Source organism: Schistocerca nitens, chromosome 9, assembly GCF_023898315.1.
Source record: "Schistocerca nitens isolate TAMUIC-IGC-003100 chromosome 9, iqSchNite1.1, whole genome shotgun sequence".
In the NCBI taxonomy this organism is placed as follows: Eukaryota; Metazoa; Arthropoda; class Insecta; order Orthoptera; family Acrididae; genus Schistocerca; species Schistocerca nitens.
The window spans coordinates 22,683,015-22,708,378 of NC_064622.1; the positions used below are offsets into that span (position 1 = coordinate 22,683,015).

At 40.1% G+C, this 25,364-nt stretch overlaps 1 protein-coding gene across 1 annotated transcript in view; it reads left to right on the forward strand.

The window, feature by feature from the left end:
* LOC126204448 (GTPase-activating protein CdGAPr) overlaps positions 1–25,364 on the forward strand; it is an 837,561-nt gene that overhangs the window by 290,064 nt on the left and 522,133 nt on the right. The gene's annotated exons all lie outside the window — the stretch shown is intronic.

The window sequence follows — 25,364 nt, forward strand, 5'->3', positions numbered from 1 at the left end:
TTGCAGTGGTTATGGCGAGATGAACAGGATCACGCAGCGTAGGCTATGTGAAGAGCTACGTCATACCAGGGTTCAAGCTGAAGTGAGCAACGATAACAACTGATATTAAATGCTCCTTACGATGCGCACATATTTTTATTCTGTAAATAAGTAATGTGCAGATTTAAATTTCTTGGCAGATGCCGACTGTTTTGCCGGCTCGGAACTAGAACACGGAAGCTTGACTTTCTGGTAATGCACTGCACTTAATATCCAGGCATGATTGACGACCGTCTCGTACAGCCTCAAACATCCTACATTCATATCTGCATCTAACTCTGCACACCGCCACGGTGTGTGGCAGAGAATACTTTGTGCGCAACTGTTACTTCCCCTTTCCCTGTTCAGTCGCGTATGGTTGTGGGAAGAACGATTGTCAGTAAGTATACATATGGGTTAGAACCTCCCTAATTTTATCTCCGTGGTCTTCTCGCGACATAAACTTAGGAAGGTGTAGTATATTGATCGACTCTTCTAGGAACATACACTTTCGGAATTTTAACAGTAGATCATACTATGATGCAGAACGCCTCTCTTGCAGCGTCTGCCACTGCAGTTGCCTGACGTTTTCGAGTTTACTGAATGAACCTGCAACGAAGCAAGGTGCTCTTCTTTGGATTTTCTCTATTTATCTGGTATGGATTTCATGCTGCCGGACAATATTTAAGTTTTGGTTGAACGGCTGTTTTGTAAGCTGCGTCCTTCGTTGATGGGCTACATTTCCCGAGGATTTTTTTCCAGTGAATCTGTATGACATCTGCCTTGCCCACGGTTAATTTTATGTGGTTGTTCCATTTTAAATCGCTCGGTACGCAGTCTCTTGTACATTTTATGGAAGTAACTGCTTTCAGCGTTCTGCAGTCGTGTAGTCGTACAATAAAGGGTCTTTATGGCTATGTATCCCCAGTAATTTGCATATGTTTATGTTGAGGGTCAATTGCCACTCCCTGCACCAGGCGTCCATCCTCTCCCACCTTCAGGACTTCACAGCAGCTGCCTCGCATACACGGCAGGATTAGCAGTCCAGACAGCATACCCAGTGAAATGGTTTAGCCATATAGTTATAAATGTTCGAGGGTATTTCGAAATAGCGCGCGCGCACACGCCGCTGTTGAGTGAAAGATTCGTTCTGGAAAGAGTTCCGAACTTGTAAATAAGCTGTTTGCCGAGAACAGCTTTTCATCTGGGGATCCTAGTCCAGCAAAGGATGTTGCATACGTTTTGTAAAGCCTAGAAGGTGAGAGATACGTACTGGCAGATTTCAAGCTGTGGGGGCAGGTCATGATTCATATCTGGATTGCTCAGTCGGTGACGGCATTGCCTGCGAAGATCTGAATCCCGGCTCGCACACAGGTTTAATCTGTCTGGAAGTTTCAAGACAGCGCACATTCCTCTGTAGAGGGGAGGATTCAGTAGTGGAATGATAAGTTTCATTTTCCCTAGATACGTTTATCGCTTATACACAGCAAATTTTGCACTTACTGTAAACTTTAGAAAATGCAGTATGCTAAATTATATAATATGGATGAAGAAGCAGAATAAAAACGGTAACTAACCACTGAACTTTCTAGCGTGTACTGTGTTGAAGGAAGGACGATGATAGAGGTCACTGAAGACGGAGCACAAGATCAGATTATGGAAGGTGAGGAAGGAAATTTGTTGCGCCCTCTCAGAGGAACAACACCTGCATTGTGTAATACAACAGGAAAGCATTAATACCGGCTCTACAGGTTACTTTCTCCTGTAATACGAAATGATACAAGTATGTACGAATTGAGAGGTCACTTAACTGTTCATTATAACGCTCCCAATATTCGTGAATATTTCCATACCCGCCACGGCTAACATTATAGTATTTTCAAAGAATTCTTACGCTCATTCTGTTTTAATTTCATTCACACAATCGATTCCAACTAAACTAAGAGTCATTTTCATGAGGAACCATCAGAAACGGAACATCCGCTCTAGAAACTGACAAATATGCACCTACGACGACAGAGAGGAACCGCAGAATTGTTATATATCCAACCGAAGCTGTTCCATACGCTTAATGGAACAAGCCGCATTAATGTGAATCAACAGAAGGCGCAAAGCGCTTTGTAGGAGCCGCATTGTCCCTTAACTGTTCCTCATTCTCCCAAGCAAAAGATGGTTAATGCCTTCTTCCTCACAACACCAACACTGAGAGAAAGGTCTTACGAAAAGTGAGAAGGATGGAAGATTTAAGTTTAACGACCTATCGACAACGACAGACGGACCACAAGTTCGGGTTGAGGAAAGAGGTGGAGGGAAATCGGTCGTGACCATCCCGCCATTTACCTGGAGCGATTTACGGAAATCGCGGAAAACCAAAATTCGGCTGGCCGAACGTGGATTTGAACCGACGTCCTCCAGAATGCAATTTCAGTGTACTAACAACTGCGTTACCTCGCTCGCTAAAGTCCTACGAATCTAACGGGAACAGTAACAGAATGATCCATGATCAAATACAAGGTTACTTGTGGCTATAAGGAATGATATGATGGCGTCCTGATTTTTGAAAAGCCCACGATGTTTAGCCAATAGCCGCTGCCTACGAACAAACTGAACTAAAACACTAGCGAGTAACCGAATTAATGTTATCTTCGTATCTTGAAATTTGGGAGTGATGGCAGATCAATCCCGACGCTACCATTCTGAAGAAAGAGGGGGGGGGGGAGAGGGGGGGGGAGGCATTGTGTGTCATCGATGACGAGGTCACATGCGACATAGCACAAGCTAGTATTGGGAATGACAGGACAAGAAATCGGTCGTGCCCTTGTCGAAGGAACGATCCCAGCATTCGTTGTAAGCGGTTTTGGACACCGTAAAACATTGAAATACTGATAGCCGATCGAGGATTTGAAACCAGGTACTTACGCCAGTGAGTCTAGTGTCTTAAGAAATCGATCGTCGATATGTTTTAAATTTATCTTGTTGTCCTAGATGATTTCGGACTCATTCGGGGGAAGAATCGACAAAAAGGTCACCAATTTTTTTTTCCGTCGTTCAATTGATCTTCTGCTCAGTTTCACAGTCTGTCTCATCGTCGTTTAAATATAATCAATTATTGTTCCTAATTATCTGCAAGTTAAGGTGCCCGATAAATTATCCTTCGGTGTTTTGAGCATAAATTAAAAAAGCTATTACGAAACGATTATCAATAGCTGGCAACGACTACAAAGCCAACTTGCTCCTGCACGTTATAACTATGCGAGAACTTCTTGCGCACAACCGTTAAATGAAACGCTATGAAATGGCAATATTTTTCCTCTTTAAGTTTCATTGTTGTGTACGCGATAAGAGTTTTATTGGTAAACTTCAACTGAGATTGCATTTATTTATATACCACTTCACGTGACACGATGAACATGTGTAAAAATAAACTTAAATGCGGGAATATAGTTAAGGTGGATGAATAAATGGGATTCTAGACAAAACAATGTATGGCTGCATTTTATTCAGGCACATCTTAATTTTCCCCTCACTCTGTACTAACTTCCTTAATTCCTTTGGCCCCTATGGGGGCATAGGGCATCCAGGAGAACTCGCCATCCGTCTCTGTCTTTTGCCATTTGCCTCAATTCTGCTCAGGTCGTACCAACTCTTTTTGCTTCCCCTTCCACTGTCCTCTTCCATGTGCCCCTTGGTCTTCCTCTCTTCCTTGTTCCCTGGGGATTCCATTCCAATGCTTTTTTTCTCGATGGCTCCATCTGGTTTTCTCAAGGTGTGCCCCAACCAGCCCCACTTTCTCTCTCGTATCTGGTCTTCTATAGGTATCTGGTTTGTTATTCGCCAGAGCTCCTCATTACATATTTTTTCTGGCCACCAGATATTCATGATGCGTCGAAGACATCTATTTATGAAGCTTTGTAACTGGGTTGTTATATTTTTATCCATTTTCCAGCTTTCACTGGCGTACAGAAGGACAGCTTTCACATTTGTATTAAAAATACGGATTTTTGTTTTGTATGTGATATTTCTATTTTTCCATATTGGATACAATTGTATGAAGGCAGCATTTGCCTTTTTAATGCGATTTTTCACGTCATCTCCAGCTCCACCAGCTTCCGCCACTATACTACCCAGATACAGGAATGAGTTGACAGTTTCCACTCGCTGCTCACCTATTAACAGGGGCACCTCCATGTTCCCTGAATTTACTCTCATTTCCTTTGTTTTGCCTGTATTTATCTTGAGGCCAGCAGTCTCTGCTTCTTCTTTCAGCAAGTTTAATTTAGCTTGCATATCAGTCAGCCTTGGAGCTAATAAAACTATATCGTCTGCAAAATCCAAATCCTCCAGACGTTCGTGGATCCCCCACTGGATTCCTCGTCTCCTGCCTGCTGTGACTCTTCTCATAACAGAGTCTAGAATGAGTAGAAAAAGTGTTGGTGACAAAATGCAACCCTGCCGGACTCCAGTTGTTACTTTTATGGGCTCTGTCATATTTCCCTTGTGGAGTACGCAGCATTCGTAGCCATCATATAGATCTTTTATGATGTTTAAGATCTTTTGTGGTATGCCATACTTCCGCAACATCTGCCAGAGCACTTTATGTTTCACGGAATCGAAGGCCTTTTGAAAATCAATGAATGCCAGGTACATGGTTGCTTGGAATTCTTTGCTTTGCTCTAAGATGACCCTAAGAGTGTTAGTAAGATCAACACAGCTGCGTTGTGCCCTAAAACCGGCCTGTTCTTTACGCAGTCGCTTTTCAAGGGATTCTTTAATTCTGTTTACAATAATTCTGGTGAGGACCTTACTGGGCACTGACAACAATGTAATACCACGCCAGTTATTACAGTCTGACAAATTTCCCTTTTTTGGGAGCTTTACCACCAAGCCATTTTTACACTCCTTTGGAGATTTCTCTTCAAGCCAAATATGCTTCAGCAAAGGATGGAGCATTTTAACAGTACTAACATATGCATAAACAAAAATTGACAGAGAATAAGTAAATAGACGATATTTTTCGGCAACGAATGTGTTAGGTAAGTGGCGCAGAGGATTCGTAATGACAAGAATCGGCAGCAAAGCTTTTTCTCGCCATTCTGACCACCACTACTGCGACTTCCTTTCCAGCTTTAGGGTGAGGTAAGCCGATTCAGGTTTCAGTGTCTAGTTCTCAGTGTGCCCGCTGACATTCTCTCCAGAGGTGTTGTAATGAGAAGCTTGCTTTAGAATACCCGTGTCCGCCGGCCGGTGTGGCCGAGCGGTTCTAGGCACTTCAATCAGGAGCCGCGATGCTGCTACGGTCGCAGGTTCGAATCCTGCCTCGGGCATGGATGTGTGTGATGTCCTTAGGTTAGTTAGGTTTAAGTAGTTCTAAGTTCTAGGGGACTGATGACCTCAGATGTTAAGTCCGATAGTGCTTAGAGCCATTTGAAACAATACCCGTGTCCGGCATACGCTAAATACGTCCGTTCCAGCCGTTTTTGTTCAGTGCAGTTTTCTCTATAATATATTTCACACCTAATTTTATTGTTACGTAGAGTTTCGTGGTTTTGTCTCCTTTGCTGGAACTTTTTACAGGTTTCAGTAACTTTATTTCTGTAGTTTTCAACTGCCTAAGGTCTTTGTCTCTGTATGAGAGGTGTTTGTTTAATTTGCTGTATCCCTGACCTCTTCATAGGTTATGTCGCAGCTGAGATATTGGAAATGAGACAACTGCAGACGAAAAGGTCATAAAGTCAGAGTACAGGCTTAGGCTGGTGAAGGACTGGGAAGGAAATCATGTATGTCCTTTTCGAAGCAACCATCCCGGCAATATGGAAAAAAACGATAAAATTAAATCTCGATGGGCGGTCGGAGATTTGAAGCCTACTTCCTCCAGAACGTCACTCCAATGCCTTAACCACTGCTCATTCTCGATCGGTTCGAATTATGGGAGAGAGGAGACATATTTAAACCTCAACCGATTCTGTTGTAGGCAGGCTGTCGGTGCTTTCTGGTTTACCGAGTGATTTTCTTGAATGTGCTAAAGCTGACCAGATCCAGTCGTTCTCTAAAGTTTCTGAGTGAAAATATAAGGGGCACTCAAATGAAAATGAGAGAGATGGAAAAAAAGTAAGTAAACTCTTCATTATTTCAATAGTAATCGCCATGGCTGTTTACACATTTATCCTACTGTGAGACAAGACGGTCATTGCCTTCATGCAGAAATGTTTGCGGTTGCCTACGGAACCATGATTGTACCCAGGCGTGCACCGCTTTGTTCGAAGCAATCGACGGGCCGCAGAGTCTTTCTTCAGGCTATCCACATGATGATGCTTCGACAACGCTGCAGAAATTTCACTAGGAAACACACATCCTCCATAGAGCCCCGATCTCTCCCTATATGACTTCCAAACTTTTGGAGCCCTGAAGAAAGACATTGGTGGCCATCGATTTGCTTCTACGAGTTCCACGCCTGGGAACAATAACGGTTCCGTGGGCAGCCGCAACCACTTCTCCATGAAGGCGTTGTCTCTCTCGTCACACAGTGGGATAAGTTTATTAACAATTATGGCTTCACTTACGAAATAACGAACAGTTTACTTACCTATTCCAAGTGTTTCGTTTTCATTTGACTGCTCCTTGTACACTGTTAAGCATCAGGACACTTTTAGAATGGCTGATCATTTGCGTAGCGGTGCACACGCAGAGGAAGAAACAAATGACTCGGGCCGAACATTCGTAGGACGTAGACGCTCCAAGAAGAAGCCAATTACAGTGAGGGCATGTCGCGCTCTCGGACTAGTATGTAAAAAAAACTTGGCACAAAATTATCTTATTCGCAGAATTATTAATTAACAGACGGGGCTGATACAAAATAAGCTCATTATAGTTTATTGAGAAAGATCGGGCACATCGAAAGTTCGTACTTACTTTCTCTACCTAATTAACTGTGACTGATTTTGCGGCGTGTGCAGTTGCTGATAACGCTGCTGACCTCTTGGTAACGAAATCAACAGTGCTACGGGTTTGCCCGCAAATGGGCAAGTAGTGAAATTTACTAATTTTCTTATCTAGTTGATAGTTTCATAGACTGTCTACCAAAAACTACCCGAAAAACGGATGAAATTTGACAGTTGAAGCACAATGAGCACCCCAAGGTGCTAGCAAAGAGATTACCAGTATAGTACACCCTCAGAGAGTCATCTTCGTGTTGCATAGCAACGAACACTTCGCAGTTACATGCTGTTCATACATACAATCAGTCGTTACCTACTGGATAGTTTTCTGGAGATCAACCACACAAAATATGGACCCAACACTTAAACAACAGAAAAGTTCCTTAGGAATAACAAGTAAAAACAATAACTGGGCTCCCACCACCTCGGGCGCTCGCCACTCTTTGGAGGGTTTGTGCTTAGCTACCAAGGGGCCCCAGCCTTTGCAGCATTTTTTCCGTTCCGTGCTGCATGGCTATCCTCTTGCTATTCTTTTCCCCTCCCTTGGGGAACATGTATGGGATGTTGTTGGGAATGTTCTGCATTGTCTGTCGCTGACGTAAGAACAGTGTCACTTTTGTTTTTCGCTCTCTCTTCCTTTCTTGGTTTCCATTCTCATCTCGTTCCTCCGCTTCGGCGTTTGAGGTTCCTCTTTTTCTTCTTCCTCCCTGTGCACTCCTGAAGGCCGGCCCACGCATCTGACGTGTAACAGGTGGCTTGGTAACGAGAATTCCCAACCCCGAGTCGACAAGTAGGGTTCGCACGTACCCCCTGGTATAGGCCAGACCCAGGGAGGAGTGATTGCCAGAGCTGCAACCTTCCCAAATTGCCGATTGGTCCCTCTGTCAGGTGAAGAGGGCCCCCAGTTAGAAGGAGCGCGGCATTGGAGATACTGGCAATGATGGGGGATTTTCTCGCAGTGAGCAATAATCTTCACAATCAGCGTCTACAAACTGTAAACGTAATGAGGCTAATGATTCCAAAACCCTTCCCACTCGCCACAGTCAATCCGTTTATTATTGAGAAAGGTGTTGATGCAATTGCCAGCCCTGTGAAATCCTGCTCTCGTTTACGGAACGGCACTTTGGTATTGGAGACTAATTCTGATGCTCAAGCACAACAACTGCTTGCTGCCTTGCTTCTCCACGGCTGCCCTGTTCATGTCAAGACCCATAGAACTCTGAATTCTTCCTATGGTGTAATTTACACCAGGCTGCTCGACGGTCTAACTGATGCCAGAATCCAATCTTACCTCTCTGCACATGGTGTCATTGCCGTCCATCCTGTAATGAAAAAGGTAGATTCCTCCTTAGTGCCCACCTGCACTCTTTTCCTCACTTTTAATAGAGTGGTACTGCCATCCAAGATCAAAGCAGGCTATGAAATTATCACAGTCCGGCCGTACATTCCAAACACGATGTGCTGTTACCAGTGTCATCGTTTCAGCCACACTAGAACACCTTGTTGACACTCAGCAAAATGTGTAACCTGTGGTAGGGATGCACAAGAGGCTTCCTCCTCCCGCTGTATCAACTGCAATGGCGGCCGTGCCACCTCTCGGGATTGTCCCATGTATCTTGATGAGCGTGCTGTCAAAGAGATCTGGGTAAAGGAAGAAGTGCCTTACCCACTAGCTCGCAAGCTATTGGCTAGTCGCAAACCCTGTGTTCTCCCGTTTGACACCTATACTTCTGTTCTTCTTACCCCTCGCTCCATGAAGGACACGGCCACACAGACATGCGACCTCAAATTCAGCTCAGAGGTTATGAAGTTACCCAGTGTCAAGTTAGCATCGCCATCGCCCCTCCAGCTGTGCAACAAACCATCAAACTTTCGCCTAAAGGGGCGAATCCACCAGCTACACAACTGGTGGGCCAGAAAGGACAGAATGAATACTCATGTGTAAACTTCCTCCGTCTCTCCAGCCAAACAACACCTGAGTTTTCCTCTAACTGGAAAGGCACGAAAGAGTTCACCAAAGGCAAACAGTCTTGTCCTTCGCCGACTGGAAGATCATCTTCGATGGTGTCGCCCTGTGGTACCTTGGCCCAGCCAGCCGACGTATCGCTGGTGTGCACCACCAACCATTTTTCAGCATTGGACTCTATGGACCAACCACAAAAGCAAGCCGCTTCTTCTGTGGACCCCATGGAACAGGATCCTCCTGCCCTGTAGTAACGACTTTACACCGGCTGTCACTCGGCGGTCGCCGAGTTGACACCCCTACATCTCTTCCTCATCATGACTGACCTCCAATGGAACGTTCGCGGCCTTCGGTCCCACAAAGAGGATTTACGTCTGCTTTTAGCATCACAGTATCCTCTTGCACTCTGCCTTCAGGAAACGAAATTGCGCCCTTACGACCGCTTTGAGCTTTCACATTACTTACCGATTCATTTTGACCTTCCCCCTGAGGTTGGCATTCCATCTCATGGGGGGGGGGGGGGGGCGTCATGCTGCTTATACAGGATGACATTCATAGTCAACCCATCTCCCTGACTATCCATCTTCAAGCTGTTGCACTTCACCTTTTCCTTCCCCACCTTGCTTCTTCAGTTTATACCATTTATGTCCCTCTGTCATTCAGTGTCACCAGGGCAGACTTCCTTCAGCTTATTGGGCAGCTACCTCCCCCATTTTTGTTCCTGAGTTACTTCAATGCACATCATCCCCTTTGGGGTTCTCCAAGGACCTGTCAGAGAGGTTCCCTCTTGGCTGACCTCCTTAACCAACTTACCTCTTCTGCCTTAACACCGGAGCGCCCACTTTCCCTTCCGACTCCTTGCACAAATATTCCCATTTGGACCTATCATTCTGCACTGCCCAGCTTGCCCATCGTCTTGAGTGGTCCGTTCTTTCTGAGACCTACTCGAGCGACCATTTCTTGTGTGCTCTCCGTTTGCTGACCCCTATCCCATCCACGTGCATGCCCAAATGGCAGCTTACTAAGGCTGACTGGAAGCTTTATTCCTCCCTGGCGACCTTCGAAGAACAGGATTTCTCCAGTTGTGATGACACAGGGGGGGGGACTCTCTCACAAATGTTATCTTTACTGCTGCAGAATATTCCATTCCCCGCACTTCCTCTTTGTCACATCGTGTTCCAGTCCCTTGGTGGACTGAGGCATGCCGCATCGCAGTTCTCTACGTTTTTGTCATCTTACGATGGCAAACTGCATTCATTATAAACAGCTGCATAGAAGTGTCGTCACTTTTTTCGGGATAGCAAAAGAGCTAGCTGGATTTCATTCACTAGTTCTTTTAAAAGTTCCACCCCTTCCTCTGTCATGTGGGCCAATCTCCGACAGCTCTCTGGGAACAAGATCCATTCGCCAACTTCCGGCTTCACCGTAACAGACGATGTTATTGTGGACCCTATTGCTAACTCCAACATCTTGGGCCGCCATTTTGTGGAATTGTCGAGCTCTTCCCACTATCACGCTGCCTTCCTCCATCGGAAACAAGTGGAGAAGGCTCGGACGATACCCTTCTCTTCTCCGAATCGTCAGTGCTACAATGCCACCTATAACACCTGCTGGAAAACTGGTATCCTCTGTACTCCTTACATGTGGGGCTTCCATGGCCGCCGGCCATGTTTCCTTCAGGCGTTTTTAAAAGATCAAGTTTTCAATGTGTGTGTGGGTTCTGCCTCGTGGGACACCTTTATCCAGGTAAATGGTGTGCCTCAGGGTTCCGTCCTGAGCGCTGTCCTCCTTGCTATGGCCGTTAACCCTATAACAGCCTGTCTCCCGCCAGGCACCTCCGGCTCCCGTTTTGTCGACGATTTTGCCATCTATTGCAGTTCTCCACTGACCTGTCTCACTGAGCGGCGACTTCAGCGTTGCCATGATGGTCTTTACTCCTGGAGCATTGACAGTGACTTTCGCTTTCCCACTGACAAAACTGCCTATATGAATTTCTGGCGGCGCAAATGGTTTCTCCCACCATCTCTATACCTTGGGCCTTCTGCCCTTCCGTTCGTTGAAACTACGAAATTTCTGGAGCTCATGCTCGATAGGAAATATTCCTGGTCCTCCCATGTGTCTTACCTGGCAACCCCTGTACGCGGTCCCTCAGTCTCCTACGTGTCCCCAATGGTACTTCCTGAGGTGCCGATCCAACTACCCTCCTCCGTTTCTACCGGTCCCTGGCCCGTTCGAAACTCGACTATGGGTGCTTTGTTTATGCATCTGCACGCCCATCCCTCTTCGCCGTCTCAACACTATCCACAATCGTGGCATCCATTTTGGCCACGGGCGCCTGTTACACTAGCTCGGTTGAGAGTTTGTATGCTGCAGCTGCTGAACTACCACTGTCCTACCGCCATGACTTTCTCCCTAGCAGGTATGCATGCCGTTTGTCTGCCATGTGTGGCGACCCATTGTATGCCGCTTCCTTTGATGATTCCTTTGATCGTCAGTATGGGGCGTGTCCCTCTTCTCTGTTACCTCCTGGAGTCCGCTTTTGGCACTTGCTACGGTGGCTTAACTTCGCACTACATGCAACTTTGGCGGTGGGTGTGAACCCTTCACCACCTTGGCTTCGTGAAGCGGCCGATGTTAATACTACGGTATATTGATAATTTTCACTTATGGACCGTCTGACAGCAACTGAATAAAACACAATTTTAGTGCCATACGCGTTTCGCCTTTATTTTCTGCAAGGCATCATCAGTGGCCTGGAATATGTACATATGTTAGCTATTTTATTTACATTTTTGTCACTGTGCCTATAGATTATAAACAGTTCTGTGTGGTTGGTATTTCCTATTAAGTTGTAATATTTTGAAGTGTACTTACAGGTTGCGTAGACAGTTTCTTACATATTACGCTCCTGTTGCATTTTTGGTGTTGTTCTTCTTCCTATGAGCGCCAATTTGCTGTTTTTTCCGCATTCCACAGCACTATGCACTGAGCGCTTGTTTTAATGCAATGTTTTGGTTTCTGTTGCCGACTGTTAAATGTTTTTGCCAAAGATCGAATATTACTGCCAAACTTATGAGTGTAACTGTTGAAGTATCTGTGGTCTGTTCGTGTATGCATTTGTGTGTGCGTGTGTGTGTGTGTGTGTGTGTGTGTGTGTGTGTGTTTTTTGGTGTCGTATTAATTTAATTTAATTTTATTTTATTGTATTTATTTATTTATTTTTGTTTTTGTCCTATGTATGTGTGTGTGCGTGTTTTGGTGTAATATATATTTTTTTGTGCTGTGTGTGTGTCTTGTCTGTATTTTGGTGTTATGTAATTTTTTTTATTTATTTATTTATTTATTTATTTTTTGAGGGGGCTGTGTATGTGTGCGTGTGTGTGTGTGTGTGTGTGTGTGTGTGTGTGTGTGTGTGTGTGTGTGTGTGTGTGTTTGTGTGTATTATGGTGTTATATATATTATGTTATCATTTCCTTTATTAAGTGTAGTAGGGAGCCTGTGTTGGTGTGTGTTTGTTCATTTATCACATGTTTGTTTTCTGCTATGGCTTTCTGGATGTGGAAGTTTTCTTGCATTTGTATAAGATGTTTGTCATGGTTGCTTATTCTCATTATTTTCATTTCTTGTTCCATGTTTGTAGGATGATGGTTGTAGTGTTTTAAATGCTCTGCAAATGTGGAATGGTTTGTTTCATACTTCCAACATCTGATATGTTCTTTGTATCTTGTTTCAAAATTCCTGCATGTCATGCCTATGTATACTGCATCACAACTTTGACATTCAAGTTTATATATTCCTGATTGTTGGAATTTGTCCTTCTTGGTAGTTGGCTGGCTTAGGTGTGATTGAAGGGTTTGCCCAGGCTTATATGCTATTTTGAAGCCCTGTCTCTTCAGGATGTTTGCAACTCTGTGTGTTAGTTTATGTGTGTAGGTCATGGTGTACCATCTGGTTCTTTTCTGTGTGGTGTTGTCATTGTGTGTGTTTGTTGAGTGTGTTTGTAAGTTTTCAGCTTGTGAATTCTTTTGTATTGTGGAAATGTTGTGTTTGTTTTTTATTTGTGTTTTTATTTTTTGATTGAGCCTGTGTACCACATGTGTGTCATATCCGTTGTTCCTAGCTATTTGTATGATCGTGTTCATTTCTTGTTCATAGTTTCTCTTGCTGAGTGGGATTCTGTTTAATCTATGTAACATGTGTCTTAGTGCTGCAAGTTTCTGGCTTTGGGGGTGGTTGGATGTGTAATGTATTATTGTGTCCGTGGCTGTTGGTTTTCTAAATATGTTAAATGTATGTTTTCCATTTTCTTTTTTAATTGTAATGTCAAGAAAATTTATTTGATTTTCTTTTTCTTTTTCAAGTGTGAATTTTATGTTCTTATGAGCTTTGTTTATTTCTGAATGGAGTTCATCTATTTTTTCACTTGGCTCGTCTACCAGACAAATAATGTCATCCACGTATCTGTACCAATATATGATTTTGAAACTTTCATTTGTGGTTATCTTATCAAATATCTGATTTTCAAGGTGACTGATGAAAATGTTTGCTAGTGTTCCTGATATTGGGGATCCCATGGGCAGTCCATCAGTTTGTAGATAATACTCTTCCTCAAACTGAAAGTAGTTTTGTTCAGTTGTCAGTCTGAGCATATCTGTTATTTCTTTTATTGCGTCTGTGGTGAGGTTGCTGTGGGATGAGAGATTTTGTTCTATGATTTCTATTGTTTCTGTGATAGGGATAGAGGTATACATATTTTCTATATCGAATGAAATCAGTGATGCTGTGTGTGGTACCTGTATGTTCTGTATGTTTTCTATTAGGTTTCCTGTGTTTATCACTGTTCTGTTGTTTTCTACTTTATAGTGTTTTGTAACTAACTTTTGGAGGTGTTTGGCTATGCGGTATGTTGGGGCTTTCTTGAAGTTGATAACAGGTCTCATTGGCATTCCGTCTTTATGTACTTTCGGTTGACTGCGGAGTGTTGGTGCTTGTGGGTTTTTCTGTGTTAAGTAGTATTTCTGTTTGTCTGTGAGTGTGTGTTCAATGTTTTTCAGTGTTCGTTTCACATTTGCCTGGAATCGTGTAGTTGGATCTGACTTCAGTTTTTGTATTGCGTTGGTGTTTATGTATTCCTTGGTTTTTGTGATGTATTGCTCTTTATCCATGAGTACTGTTACATTTCCCTTGTCTGCTCTTGTTATTAATACGTTGTTGTTTGTTAACTTTTGTTTTAACCTTTTCATAGTAGCTGCTTCTGTTTGGTTGTTCTTATTGTGTGTCTGCTGTGTTTGTTTTATTATGCCTTTTATTTCTTCTTTTACTAGTTCTCTTGTCAGTCCTATGTTTATTTCACAATTATTTTGTTGTTCTTCACGTGTAAGGATGTGTTCGGTTTCTACTATGAGATTTTCTATGTATTGATTGTTCACTTTGCTATTGGTGCAGTGTTTCAAACCTTTTTCCAAGAGCATTTTTTCGTTTTCGTGTAGTTCTGTCTCTGTTAGGTTAACTAAGCGTGGATGGAATGTGTGTTGGTGTTCATGTGGTTTCACATTTAAAATGCAAATGTATTTTTGCGTCTTTTTCACTGTTAGCTTCATTATCTTGTGTTTGTGTTTGTTTTGTAAATGTTTCATTGCTATGTATGTGTTGTGCTCAGTTTTTTCTACTAGTGCCATGAAAACTGCGGCGTTTCCTACGTTTTTTGCCAATTCTAGATGAGTCTCATAGAGCATCATGTTTAGGTGCTGTTTTTTCGAATAGAGCATCTTAATTTCATGTAGTAACCAATATCGTTCTGCAAATGATTTCGACTTTTGTGCCACTGTAGAACTGTTTTTAACCTTTACATTAGTGTAACTTGGAATTAAATCGTTCTTTTTGCATGTTCTGTTGAATTTTATATGCTGTATCGTCTTATGGAGTCTCAGATGTATTTTCTTGAACCTGTTGTACATGTTGACAGGGAATGCTTGACATAGCTGTATTGACATCTTCAACGTTTTGTGGTCCTGTCCTCCTCAGTTGCGCGTAATACTACGGTATATTGATAATTTTCACTTATGGACCGTCTGACAGCAACTGAATAAAACACAATTTTAGTGCCATACGCGTTTCGCCTTTATTTTCTGCAAGGCATCATCAGTGGCCTGGAATATGTACATATGTTAGCTATTTTATTTACATTTTTGTCACTGTGCCTATAGATTATAAACAGTTCTGTGTGGTTGGTATTTCCTATTAAGTTGTAATATTTTGAAGTGTACTTACAGGTTGCGTAGACAGTTTCTTACATATTACGCTCCTGTTGCATTTTTGGTGTTGTTCTTCTTCCTATGAGCGCCAATTTGCTGTTTTTTCCGCATTCCACAGCACTATGCACTGAGCGCTTGTTTTAATGCAATGTTTTGGTTTCTGTTGCCGACTGTTAAATGTTTTTGCCAAAGATCGAATATTACTGCCAAACTTATGAGTGTAACTGTTGAAGTATCTGTGGTCTGTTCGTGTATGCATTTGTGTGTGCGTGTGTGTGTGTGTGTGTGTGTGTGTGTTTTTTGGTGTCGTATTAATTTAATTTAATTTTATTTTATTGTATTTATTTATTTATTTTTGTTTTTGTCCTATGTATGTGTGTGTGCGTGTTTTGGTGTAATATATATTTTTTTGTGCTGTGTGTGTGTCTTGTCTGTATTTTGGTGTTATGTAATTTTTTATTTATTTATTTATTTATTTATTTATTTTTTGAGGGGGCTGTGTATGTGTGTGTGTGTGTGTGTGTGTGTGTGTGTGTGTGTGTGTGTTTGTGTGTATTATGGTGTTATATATATTATGTTATCATTTCCTTTATTAAGTGTAGTAGGGAGCCTGTGTTGGTGTGTGTTTGTTCATTTATCACATGTTTGTTTTCTGCTATGGCTTTCTGGATGTGGAAGTTTTCTTGCATTTGTATAAGATGTTTGTCATGGTTGCTTATTCTCATTATTTTCATTTCTTGTTCCATGTTTGTAGGATGATGGTTGTAGTGTTTTAAATGCTCTGCAAATGTGGAATGGTTTGTTTCATACTTCCAACATCTGATATGTTCTTTGTATCTTGTTTCAAAATTCCTGCATGTCATGCCTATGTATACTGCATCACAACTTTGACATTCAAGTTTATATATTCCTGATTGTTGGAATTTGTCCTTCTTGGTAGTTGGCTGGCTTAGGTGTGATTGAAGGGTTTGCCCAGGCTTATATGCTATTTTGAAGCCCTGTCTCTTCAGGATGTTTGCAACTCTGTGTGTTAGTTTATGTGTGTAGGTCATGGTGTACCATCTGGTTATTTTCTGTGTGGTGTTGTCATTGTGTGTGTTTGTTGAGTGTGTTTGTAAGTTTTCAGCTTGTGAATTCTTTTGTATTGTGGAAATGTTGTGTTTGTTTTTTATTTGTGTTTTTATTTTTTGATTGAGCCTGTGTACCACATGTGTGTCATATCCGTTGTTCCTAGCTATTTGTATGATCGTGTTCATTTCTTGTTCATAGTTTCTCTTGCTGAGTGGGATTCTGTTTAATCTATGTAACATGTGTCTTAGTGCTGCAAGTTTCTGGCTTTGGGGGTGGTTGGATGTGTAATGTATTATTGTGTCCGTGGCTGTTGGTTTTCTAAATATGTTAAATGTATGTTTTCCATTTTCTTTTTTAATTGTAATGTCAAGAAAATTTATTTGATTTTCTTTTTCTTTTTCAAGTGTGAATTTTATGTTCTTATGAGCTTTGTTTATTTCTGAATGGAGTTCATCTATTTTTTCACTTGGCTCGTCTACCAGACAAATAATGTCATCCACGTATCTGTACCAATATATGATTTTGAAACTTTCATTTGTGGTTATCTTATCAAATATCTGATTTTCAAGGTGACTGATGAAAATGTTTGCTAGTGTTCCTGATATTGGGGATCCCATGGGCAGTCCATCAGTTTGTAGATAATACTCTTCCTCAAACTGAAAGTAGTTTTGTTCAGTTGTCAGTCTGAGCATATCTGTTATTTCTTTTATTGCGTCTGTGGTGAGGTTGCTGTGGGATGAGAGATTTTGTTCTATGATTTCTATTGTTTCTGTGATAGGGATAGAGGTATACATATTTTCTATATCGAATGAAATCAGTGATGCTGTGTGTGGTACCTGTATGTTCTGTATGTTTTCTATTAGGTTTCCTGTGTTTATCACTGTTCTGTTGTTTTCTACTTTATAGTGTTTTGTAACTAACTTTTGGAGGTGTTTGGCTATGCGGTATGTTGGGGCTTTCTTGAAGTTGATAACAGGTCTCATTGGCATTCCGTCTTTATGTACTTTCGGTTGACTGCGGAGTGTTGGTGCTTGTGGGTTTTTCTGTGTTAAGTAGTATTTCTGTTTGTCTGTGAGTGTGTGTTCAATGTTTTTCAGTGTTCGTTTCACATTTGCCTGGAATCGTGTAGTTGGATCTGACTTCAGTTTTTGTATTGCGTTGGTGTTTATGTATTCCTTGGTTTTTGTGATGTATTGCTCTTTATCCATGAGTACTGTTACATTTCCCTTGTCTGCTCTTGTTATTAATACGTTGTTGTTTGTTAACTTTTGTTTTAACCTTTTCATAGTAGCTGCTTCTGTTTGGTTGTTCTTATTGTGTGTCTGCTGTGTTTGTTTTATTATGCCTTTTATTTCTTCTTTTACTAGTTCTCTTGTCAGTCCTATGTTTATTTCACAATTATTTTGTTGTTCTTCACGTGTAAGGATGTGTTCGGTTTCTACTATGAGATTTTCTATGTATTGATTGTTCACTTTGCTATTGGTGCAGTGTTTCAAACCTTTTTCCAAGAGCATTTTTTCGTTTTCGTGTAGTTCTGTCTCTGTTAGGTTAACTAAGCGTGGATGGAATGTGTGTTGGTGTTCATGTGGTTTCACATTTAAAATGCAAATGTATTTTTGCGTCTTTTTCACTGTTAGCTTCATTATCTTGTGTTTGTGTTTGTTTTGTAAATGTTTCATTGCTATGTATGTGTTGTGCTCAGTTTTTTCTACTAGTGCCATGAAAACTGCGGCGTTTCCTACGTTTTTTGCCAATTCTAGATGAGTCTCATAGAGCATCATGTTTAGGTGCTGTTTTTTCGAATAGAGCATCTTAATTTCATGTAGTAACCAATATCGTTCTGCAAATGATTTCGACTTTTGTGCCACTGTAGAACTGTTTTTAACCTTTACATTAATGTAACTTGGAATTAAATCGTTCTTTTTGCATGTTCTGTTGAATTTTATATGCTGTATCGTCTTATGGAGTCTCAGATGTATTTTCTTGAACCTGTTGTACATGTTGACAGGGAATGCTTGACATAGCTGTATTGACATCTTCAACGTTTTGTGGTCCTGTCCTCCTCAGTTGCGCGTAATACTACGGTATATTGATAATTTTCACTTATGGACCGTCTGACAGCAACTGAATAAAACACAATTTTAGTGCCATACGCGTTTCGCCTTTATTTTCTGCAAGGCATCATCAGTGGCCTGGAATATGTACATATGTTAGCTATTTTATTTACATTTTTGTCACTGTGCCTATAGATTATAAACAGTTCTGTGTGGTTGGTATTTCCTATTAAGTTGTAATATTTTGAAGTGTACTTACAGGTTGCGTAGACAGTTTCTTACATATTACGCTCCTGTTGCATTTTTGGTGTTGTTCTTCTTCCTATGAGCGCCAATTTGCTGTTTTTTCCGCATTCCACAGCACTATGCACTGAGCGCTTGTTTTAATGCAATGTTTTGGTTTCTGTTGCCGACTGTTAAATGTTTTTGCCAAAGATCGAATATTACTGCCAAACTTATGAGTGTAACTGTTGAAGTATCTGTGGTCTGTTCGTGTATGCATTTGTGTGTGCGTGTGTGTGTGTGTGTGTGTGTGTGTGTTTTTTGGTGTCGTATTAATTTAATTTAATTTTATTTTATTGTATTTATTTATTTATTTTTGTTTTTGTCCTATGTATGTGTGTGTGCGTGTTTTGGTGTAATATATATATTTTTTGTGCTGTGTGTGTGTCTTGTCTGTATTTTGGTGTTATGTAATTTTTTATTTATTTATTTATTTATTTATTTATTTTTTGAGGGGGCTGTGTATGTGTGTGTGTGTGTGTGTGTGTGTGTGTGTGTGTGTGTTTGTGTGTATTATGGTGTTATATATATTATGTTATCATTTCCTTTATTAAGTGTAGTAGGGAGCCTGTGTTGGTGTGTGTTTGTTCATTTATCACATGTTTGTTTTCTGCTATGGCTTTCTGGATGTGGAAGTTTTCTTGCATTTGTATAAGATGTTTGTCATGGTTGCTTATTCTCATTATTTTCATTTCTTGTTCCATGTTTGTAGGATGATGGTTGTAGTGTTTTAAATGCTCTGCAAATGTGGAATGGTTTGTTTCATACTTCCAACATCTGATATGTTCTTTGTATCTTGTTTCAAAATTCCTGCATGTCATGCCTATGTATACTGCATCACAACTTTGACATTCAAGTTTATATATTCCTGATTGTTGGAATTTGTCCTTCTTGGTAGTTGGCTGGCTTAGGTGTGATTGAAGGGTTTGCCCAGGCTTATATGCTATTTTGAAGCCCTGTCTCTTCAGGATGTTTGCAACTCTGTGTGTTAGTTTATGTGTGTAGGTCATGGTGTACCATCTGGTTCTTTTCTGTGTGGTGTTGTCATTGTGTGTGTTTGTTGAGTGTGTTTGTAAGTTTTCAGCTTGTGAATTCTTTTGTATTGTGGAAATGTTGTGTTTGTTTTTTATTTGTGTTTTTATTTTTTGATTGAGCCTGTGTACCACATGTGTGTCATATCCGTTGTTCCTAGCTATTTGTATGATCGTGTTCATTTCTTGTTCATAGTTTCTCTTGCTGAGTGGGATTCTGTTTAATCTATGTAACATGTGTCTTAGTGCTGCAAGTTTCTGGCTTTGGGGGTGGTTGGATGTGTAATGTATTATTGTGTCCGTGGCTGTTGGTTTTCTAAATATGTTAAATGTATGTTTTCCATTTTCTTTTTTAATTGTAATGTCAAGAAAATTTATTTGATTTTCTTTTTCTTTTTCAAGTGTGAATTTTATGTTCTTATGCGCTTTGTTTATTTCTGAATGGAGTTCATCTATTTTTTCACTTGGCTCGTCTACCAGACAAATAATGTCATCCACGTATCTGTACCAATATATGATTTTGAAACTTTCATTTGTGGTTATCTTATCAAATATCTGATTTTCAAGGTGACTGATGAAAATGTTTGCTAGTGTTCCTGATATTGGGGATCCCATGGGCAGTCCATCAGTTTGTAGATAATACTCTTCCTCAAACTGAAAGTAGTTTTGTTCAGTTGTCAGTCTGAGCATATCTGTTATTTCTTTTATTGCGTCTGTGGTGAGGTTGCTGTGGGATGAGAGATTTTGTTCTATGATTTCTATTGTTTCTGTGATAGGGATAGAGGTATACATATTTTCTATATCGAATGAAATCAGTGATGCTGTGTGTGGTACCTGTATGTTCTGTATGTTTTCTATTAGGTTTCCTGTGTTTATCACTGTTCTGTTGTTTTCTACTTTATAGTGTTTTGTAACTAACTTTTGGAGGTGTTTGGCTATGCGGTATGTTGGGGCTTTCTTGAAGTTGATAACAGGTCTCATTGGCATTCCGTCTTTATGTACTTTCGGTTGACTGCGGAGTGTTGGTGCTTGTGGGTTTTTCTGTGTTAAGTAGTATTTCTGTTTGTCTGTGAGTGTGTGTTCATGTTTTTCAGTGTTCGTTTCACATTTGCCTGGAATCGTGTAGTTGGATCTGACTTCAGTTTTTGTATTGCGTTGGTGTTTATGTATTCCTTGGTTTTTGTGATGTATTGCTCTTTATCCATGAGTACTGTTACATTTCCCTTGTCTGCTCTTGTTATTAATACGTTGTTGTTTGTTAACTTTTGTTTTAACCTTTTCATAGTAGCTGCTTCTGTTTGGTTGTTCTTATTGTGTGTCTGCTGTGTTTGTTTTATTATGCCTTTTATTTCTTCTTTTACTAGTTCTCTTGTCAGTCCTATGTTTATTTCACAATTATTTTGTTGTTCTTCACGTGTAAGGATGTGTTCGGTTTCTACTATGAGATTTTCTATGTATTGATTGTTCACTTTGCTATTGGTGCAGTGTTTCAAACCTTTTTCCAAGAGCATTTTTTCGTTTTCGTGTAGTTCTGTCTCTGTTAGGTTAACTAAGCGTGGATGGAATGTGTGTTGGTGTTCATGTGGTTTCACATTTAAAATGCAAATGTATTTTTGCGTCTTTTTCACTGTTAGCTTCATTATCTTGTGTTTGTGTTTGTTTTGTAAATGTTTCATTGCTATGTATGTGTTGTGCTCAGTTTTTTCTACTAGTGCCATGAAAACTGCGGCGTTTCCTACGTTTTTTGCCAATTCTAGATGAGTCTCATAGAGCATCATGTTTAGGTGCTGTTTTTTCGAATAGAGCATCTTAATTTCATGTAGTAACCAATATCGTTCTGCAAATGATTTCGACTTTTGTGCCACTGTAGAACTGTTTTTAACCTTTACATTAATGTAACTTGGAATTAAATCGTTCTTTTTGCATGTTCTGTTGAATTTTATATGCTGTATCGTCTTATGGAGTCTCAGATGTATTTTCTTGAACCTGTTGTACATGTTGACAGGGAATGCTTGACATAGCTGTATTGACATCTTCAACGTTTTGTGGTCCTGTCCTCCTCAGTTGCGCGTAATACTACGGTATATTGATAATTTTCACTTATGGACCGTCTGACAGCAACTGAATAAAACACAATTTTAGTGCCATACGCGTTTCGCCTTTATTTTCTGCAAGGCATCATCAGTGGCCTGGAATATGTACATATGTTAGCTATTTTATTTACATTTTTGTCACTGTGCCTATAGATTATAAACAGTTCTGTGTGGTTGGTATTTCCTATTAAGTTGTAATATTTTGAAGTGTACTTACAGGTTGCGTAGACAGTTTCTTACATATTACGCTCCTGTTGCATTTTTGGTGTTGTTCTTCTTCCTATGAGCGCCAATTTGCTGTTTTTTCCGCATTCCACAGCACTATGCACTGAGCGCTTGTTTTAATGCAATGTTTTGGTTTCTGTTGCCGACTGTTAAATGTTTTTGCCAAAGATCGAATATTACTGCCAAACTTATGAGTGTAACTGTTGAAGTATCTGTGGTCTGTTCGTGTATGCATTTGTGTGTGCGTGTGTGTGTGTGTGTGTGTGTGTGTGTTTTTTGGTGTCGTATTAATTTAATTTAATTTTATTTTATTGTATTTATTTATTTATTTTTGTTTTTGTCCTATGTATGTGTGTGTGCGTGTTTTGGTGTAATATATATATTTTTGTGCTGTGTGTGTGTCTTGTCTGTATTTTGGTGTTATGTAATTTTTTATTTATTTATTTATTTTTTGAGGGGGCTGTGTATGTGTGCGTGCGTGTGTGTGTGTGTGTGTGTGTGTGTGTGTGTGTGTGTTTGTGTGTATTATGGTGTTATATATATTATGTTATCATTTCCTTTATTAAGTGTAGTAGGGAGCCTGTGTTGGTGTGTGTTTGTTCATTTATCACATGTTTGTTTTCTGCTATGGCTTTCTGGATGTGGAAGTTTTCTTGCATTTGTATAAGATGTTTGTCATGGTTGCTTATTCTCATTATTTTCATTTCTTGTTCCATGTTTGTAGGATGATGGTTGTAGTGTTTTAAATGCTCTGCAAATGTGGAATGGTTTGTTTCATACTTCCAACATCTGATATGTTCTTTGTATCTTGTTTCAAAATTCCTGCATGTCATGCCTATGTATACTGCATCACAACTTTGACATTCAAGTTTATATATTCCTGATTGTTGGAATTTGTCCTTCTTGGTAGTTGGCTGGCTTAGGTGTGATTGAAGGGTTTGCCCAGGCTTATATGCTATTTTGAAGCCCTGTCTCTTCAGGATGTTTGCAACTCTGTGTGTTAGTTTATGTGTGTAGGTCATGGTGTACCATCTGGTTCTTTTCTGTGTGGTGTTGTCATTGTGTGTGTTTGTTGAGTGTGTTTGTAAGTTTTCAGCTTGTGAATTCTTTTGTATTGTGGAAATGTTGTGTTTGTTTTTTATTTGTGTTTTTATTTTTTGATTGAGCCTGTGTACCACATGTGTGTCATATCCGTTGTTCCTAGCTATTTGTATGATCGTGTTCATTTCTTGTTCATAGTTTCTCTTGCTGAGTGGGATTCTGTTTAATCTATGTAACATGTGTCTTAGTGCTGCAAGTTTCTGGCTTTGGGGGTGGTTGGATGTGTAATGTATTATTGTGTCCGTGGCTGTTGGTTTTCTAAATATGTTAAATGTATGTTTTCCATTTTCTTTTTTAATTGTAATGTCAAGAAAATTTATTTGATTTTCTTTTTCTTTTTCAAGTGTGAATTTTATGTTCTTATGAGCTTTGTTTATTTCTGAATGGAGTTCATCTATTTTTTCACTTGGCTCGTCTACCAGACAAATAATGTCATCCACGTATCTGTACCAATATATGATTTTGAAACTTTCATTTGTGGTTATCTTATCAAATATCTGATTTTCAAGGTGACTGATGAAAATGTTTGCTAGTGTTCCTGATATTGGGGATCCCATGGGCAGTCCATCAGTTTGTAGATAATACTCTTCCTCAAACTGAAAGTAGTTTTGTTCAGTTGTCAGTCTGAGCATATCTGTTATTTCTTTTATTGCGTCTGTGGTGAGGTTGCTGTGGGATGAGAGATTTTGTTCTATGATTTCTATTGTTTCTGTGATAGGGATAGAGGTATACATATTTTCTATATCGAATGAAATCAGTGATGCTGTGTGTGGTACCTGTATGTTCTGTATGTTTTCTATTAGGTTTCCTGTGTTTATCACTGTTCTGTTGTTTTCTACTTTATAGTGTTTTGTAACTAAGTTTTGGAGGTGTTTGGCTATGCGGTATGTTGGGGCTTTCTTGAAGTTGATAACAGGTCTCATTGGCATTCCGTCTTTATGTACTTTCGGTTGACTGCGGAGTGTTGGTGCTTGTGGGTTTTTCTGTGTTAAGTAGTATTTCTGTTTGTCTGTGAGTGTGTGTTCAATGTTTTTCAGTGTTCGTTTCACATTTGCCTGGAATCGTGTAGTTGGATCTGACTTCAGTTTTTGTATTGCGTTGGTGTTTATGTATTCCTTGGTTTTTGTGATGTATTGCTCTTTATCCATGAGTACTGTTACATTTCCCTTGTCTGCTCTTGTTATTAATACGTTGTTGTTTGTTAACTTTTGTTTTAACCTTTTCATAGTAGCTGCTTCTGTTTGGTTGTTCTTATTGTGTGTCTGCTGTGTTTGTTTTATTATGCCTTTTATTTCTTCTTTTACTAGTTCTCTTGTCAGTCCTATGTTTATTTCACAATTATTTTGTTGTTCTTCACGTGTAAGGATGTGTTCGGTTTCTACTATGAGATTTTCTATGTATTGATTGTTCACTTTGCTATTGGTGCAGTGTTTCAAACCTTTTTCCAAGAGCATTTTTTCGTTTTCGTGTAGTTCTGTCTCTGTTAGGTTAACTAAGCGTGGATGGAATGTGTGTTGGTGTTCATGTGGTTTCACATTTAAAATGCAAATGTATTTTTGCGTCTTTTTCACTGTTAGCTTCATTATCTTGTGTTTGTGTTTGTTTTGTAAATGTTTCATTGCTATGTATGTGTTGTGCTCAGTTTTTTCTACTAGTGCCATGAAAACTGCGGCGTTTCCTACGTTTTTTGCCAATTCTAGATGAGTCTCATAGAGCATCATGTTTAGGTGCTGTTTTTTCGAATAGAGCATCTTAATTTCATGTAGTAACCAATATCGTTCTGCAAATGATTTCGACTTTTGTGCCACTGTAGAACTGTTTTTAACCTTTACATTAATGTAACTTGGAATTAAATCGTTCTTTTTGCATGTTCTGTTGAATTTTATATGCTGTATCGTCTTATGGAGTCTCAGATGTATTTTCTTGAACCTGTTGTACATGTTGACAGGGAATGCTTGACATAGCTGTATTGACATCTTCAACGTTTTGTGGTCCTGTCCTCCTCAGTTGCGCGTAATACTACGGTATATTGATAATTTTCACTTATGGACCGTCTGACAGCAACTGAATAAAACACAATTTTAGTGCCATACGCGTTTCGCCTTTATTTTCTGCAAGGCATCATCAGTGGCCTGGAATATGTACATATGTTAGCTATTTTATTTACATTTTTGTCACTGTGCCTATAGATTATAAACAGTTCTGTGTGGTTGGTATTTCCTATTAAGTTGTAATATTTTGAAGTGTACTTACAGGTTGCGTAGACAGTTTCTTACATATTACGCTCCTGTTGCATTTTTGGTGTTGTTCTTCTTCCTATGAGCGCCAATTTGCTGT